This window comes from Oratosquilla oratoria, chromosome 34, assembly GCF_046742065.1.
Source record: "Oratosquilla oratoria isolate Oo_2021 chromosome 34, ASM4674206v1, whole genome shotgun sequence".
NCBI classification, from domain to species: Eukaryota; Metazoa; Arthropoda; class Malacostraca; order Stomatopoda; family Squillidae; genus Oratosquilla; species Oratosquilla oratoria.
In genome coordinates, this window is record NC_134810.1 from 22,457,170 (window position 1) to 22,462,169 (window position 5,000).

Here is a 5,000-nt window from a genome sequence, read left to right on the forward strand (position 1 = left end):
GATCGTCTTGGTCACTCTCAACGCCCTGTGTTTACTCCAAGTACAAGTGACGTTCAAATCCCTCCCATTGACCTATGACCACTCTCTCGTTACTATGGAGACTCTTTGATCCTAAGTCACCCATCAGTCATTTCTATTAACCCAAATTAACTTGGCTTTTCGATGAATGAATATACAGAGAGCAAGATCCCTAGTCTCATCACTCCGTCCCTCATACATAGTCATGTTTTATAACAACCTTGAGAAATACGGTGGCAGAATTCTTCCCCTCCTCCATCAAAGGGGATAGGAAGAGGCAGAGTGATAGGAAAAGATGAGGCACAGAAATCAGTGAAAGTGATGATAGTTAGTAAAGCACCTGGGCTGGATGAGTGTCATGTGGAATGTCGAACAAAGGGAAGAACGGCTATGGTGGATTGGCTGACAGATAGGACTGATGAAAGAATACTGAAATAGTTTGGGCATATGGACAGAATGAGTGAAGAACGAATAGCAAAAAGAGTGTGAAAAGCAGAAATGGATAGAAACTTGACGAAAAAAAAACGAGGAGATGGATGGATGGGGTAAAGAGGGCCTCGAACAAAAATAGAAAGTCTGTTGAGTAGGAGAAGGAGAAGGCTAGAGATAGGTGTGAGTGGTGAATGATTGTGTTTGGACTATAGATTTGTGCAGCCCAAAAAGGTTTCTACACATTTTTCTCTACGCATGAGGGGAAGGGGAGGTCGGGTCGCCATGTGAATGAATCTGTGGGAGTAAACCAGATTAGTCTATCGGGTCATGCCGTGGGTGTGCTGTATTGCTGCATTGCTTCTGGCCCGGGATGTGAGCGGGAGACAGTGATAGCCTATCATCCCCTAAGGAGCTAAGGTAAAAGGGAAACAAATGAATGATGGAAGGGTGTAGGATGGCTTAGGGTTGGATGCATGCCTTGGCTGCTTACCTCCCTTACAAGGGAAAAGAACCCTTCTGGTAGGTACTTAGGTAAATAGATAGGTAAGTAGGTAGATAGATAGATAGACAGATAGAAAGATAAACGATATACAAATAGAAAGATAGAGATAGATAGATAGACAGGCAGATAGAAATAGAAAGATAAATAGATGCTAGATAGATAGATTGATAGATAGAATTTGAGATATCAGGTTCCACCTATGTTTCTGCTGATTGTCAGTCCATGGTTTCTTTGTCAGTGTGGATTTATTCTGATTCTTTTGTCATCCCAAAGTCACCTGTAGGCATTTCTCATAACCAATTCAGACCAAATCGAAGTACAGTCCTTATCCCAAGTTCTCCTTCTACAGGCAGTGTTGTATACAAATATATATATATATATATATATATATACATATATATATATACAAATATATATATATAAATATATATATATATATATATATATATATATATATATATATATATATATATGTTGGTACATTGTGACAAGTTGATGAAGGTGGAAAAGAAGTCACGGGTCTAGTTCCGAGTTACTGAGTTTATTCCTGACCGGTTTCGCTCTATGCTTCTTCAGAGGAATGTGACTCTGGAGTGAAGCTGGCGGTATACATAGTCTGAGTAAGACCGCGTTCCCTCCTTGGAGGTGGGTTACGTTTGGTTGTACAATGGTTTTTAATACAATAGTGATAAAAATACAATAAATTGTTGTGATGTTATTACAAAACAGCTCCGGTGTGTGTGGAATGTTGATCGAGGGTGTAACATTGTAAGTGAAGTGAGTGGTGTAGAAATGTGTGAATCCTAAAAAGTGTCATATGATAACTTATAGTATTAAATAATATAATAATATAAGGATAAATATCCAGATAAAATGAATGAAATAAAATGAAAATATAAATAAATAAAAATAAAAATAATAAATATAAATAAAAATATATATGCTTATTTAAAGTGACATGACATCTCATCGCATATCATTGTGTGACAGAATGTTATCAAAAAATATACATACATATATAACAATGAATAGATAAATAAATGCCAAAGAAATATATAGTAAAAATATGAAATGAATATAATAAATAATAAATAAAAATAAAAATAATAATAATAATAGTAATAATAATAATAAAAATAAAAATGAAAATACGAACTGACCGGCCTCAAGCCCTCAACCCAGGGAGCGCGGACGTTTGGGCACCGGATGGATTTTGTCGTTCTATGTGGGCGCTGTTCTGGGGCAGGTTCTTATGGCTGCGTATTGAGCTGTGATTTTTTCCCATTTAATATCCCCTACTTTTTGGTTGATGTTGGCATTGGTTGTTATATATAGGGCTTCAATCACCTTCCTTTCTGTTGCCAGTCGGGAAGATGTCCTTCCTGATCCACGTGGCCCACCATCGCGTTTGAGAGGCGGTGGTACCTTAGGTCCGCCTTGTGCTCTTTTATTCTGGTATGTAGGCCCCTGTGACTCTCACCATAATATGACTTGTCACAGTTGCCACATGGTATCCTATATATGACGCTGAGGTCGTTTGTTGTTTTAGATGTTGGTGTTACTAGTTGTCTGATTCTCCTTCCCGTGTCATTCACTATTTCTAGTCCTAGTGGGCGTACAGCATCCCCCAGTGTGCGTGAAAATTCTGAGTCCGGTACGACTAGGTATTGTTTTTCCTGTCTGTTTACTGGTTCTCTCCGTTGCCTGATGTTTTGAGCTTTACTTAGAGAAGTGGACAGTAAGCCCTCTGGGTATCCCAGTGATATGAAGGTGTTTGTGACGCGGCGGATTTCTTCCTCGAGGAACTCCTTGCTGCAGATCCTCAGAGCTCTGAGGAAAAAACCGATCACCACTCCTGTTTTGGTTCGTTCGTCATGTGCACTGTAAAAATGTAAAAGGTCATCTTTGTTGGTAGGTTTCCTATAAACTCTAAAATGTGCTTTGTTATCCTCTCTAATAATCTCCGTGTCGAGAAAAGGCAGGCGACCACGGGACTCAATCTCCATAGTGAATTGTATATTATTAGTCACTTCATTTAACTTTGACAAAATCTCCTCAGCATCTGTCTCAGCATCTGTCTCTCGACACGGAGATTATTAGAGAGGATAACAAAGCACATTTTAGAGTTTATAGGAAACCTACCAACAAAGATGACCTTTTACATTTTTACAGTGCACATGACGAACGAACCAAAACAGGAGTGGTGATCGGTTTTTTCCTCAGAGCTCTGAGGATCTGCAGCAAGGAGTTCCTCGAGGAAGAAATCCGCCGCGTCACAAACACCTTCATATCACTGGGATACCCAGAGGGCTTACTGTCCACTTCTCTAAGTAAAGCTCAAAACATCAGGCAACGGAGAGAACCAGTAAACAGACAGGACAAACAATACCTAGTCGTACCGGACTCAGAATTTTCACGCACACTGGGGGATGCTGTACGCCCACTAGGACTAGAAATAGTGAATGACACGGGAAGGAGAATCAGACAACTAGTAACACCAACATCTAAAACAACAAACGACCTCAGCGTCATATATAGGATACCATGTGGCAACTGTGACAAGTCATATTATGGTGAGAGTCACAGGGGCCTACATACCAGAATAAAAGAGCACAAGGCGGACCTAAGGTACCACCGCCTCTCAAACGCGATGGTGGGCCACGTGGATCAGGAAGGACATCTTCCCGACTGGCAACAGGCAGAGGTAGTAAAGAAAGGTCTATCAAAAAGAAAAAGGAAGGTGATTGAAGCCCTATATATAACAACCAATGCCAACATCAACCAAAAAGTAGGGGATATTAAATGGGAAAAATTCACAGCTCAATACGCAGCCATAAGAACCTGCCCCAGAACAGCGCCCACATAGAACGACAAAATCCATCCGGTGCCCAAACGTCCGCGCTCCCTGGGTTGAGGGCTTGAGGCCGGTCAGTTCGTATTTTCATTTTTATTTTTATTATTATTATTACTATTATTATTATTATTTTTATTTTTATTTATTATTTATTATATTCATTTCATATTTTTACTATATATTTCTTTGGCATTTATTTATCTATTCATTGTTATATATGTATGTATATTTTTTGATAACATTCTGTCACACAATGATATGCGATGAGATGTCATGTCACTTTAAATAAGCATATATTTTTATTTTTATTTATATTTATTATTTTTATTTTTATTTATTTATATTTATATTTGTATTTGTATTTTCATTTTATTTCATTCATTTTATCTGGATATTTATCCTTATATTATTATATTATTTAATACTATAAGTTATCATATGACACTTTTTAGGATTCACACATTTCTACACCACTCACTTCACTTACAATGTTACACCCTCGATCAACATTCCACACACACCGGAGCTGTTTTGTAATAACATCACAACAATTTATTGTATTTTTATCACTATTGTATTAAAAACCATTGTACAACCAAACGTAACCCACCTCCAAGGAGGGAACGCGGTCTTACTCAGACTATGTATACCGCCAGCTTCACTCCAGAGTCACATTCCTCTGAAGAAGCATAGAGCGAAACCGGTCAGGAATAAACTCAGTAACTCGGAACTAGACCCGTGACTTCTTTTTCCACCTTCATCAATATATATATATCTTAGTCACCCATAATCCTGAGTCATAGTCACATCTTGTACTCTCTTCAATCTTACTTGACGTGTTAACCTTGCTTCTAATCCTCTTCCATTTAGCGTTTTTCTTTCCATCTGTTGCCTCAAGGTCACCCTAATCTTAGGTCAGATCTGACTATTTCCAAAACTCCAGTGAAGTTAACTTTATGTAGTCTACTTCCGGAGACTCTAAGTGGAGACCAGAAAGTCTTACGTCATTGTGAGGTCATCCTGGGTCGTTGTTCACTAAAACCAGGTCACTTTAGTCTCCCCCCAGATTCTATTCAAATTAACTTGATGTATAAGCCCTATTCCTAATCCTCCTGTAACAGCTAACTTCCCTAAGCCTCGTTTCACACGTATCGACTTTTCGCCGTGCGCCGTCCACGATACGACGTCGTGTTC

At 38.8% G+C, this 5,000-nt stretch overlaps 1 protein-coding gene across 2 annotated transcripts in view; it reads right to left on the reverse strand.

Annotated features, from left to right (window-relative positions):
* The window catches only part of LOC143018107 (glycine receptor subunit alphaZ1-like), a 151,338-nt gene that overhangs the window by 58,383 nt on the left and 87,955 nt on the right, over window positions 1–5,000 (reverse strand). The gene's annotated exons all lie outside the window — the stretch shown is intronic.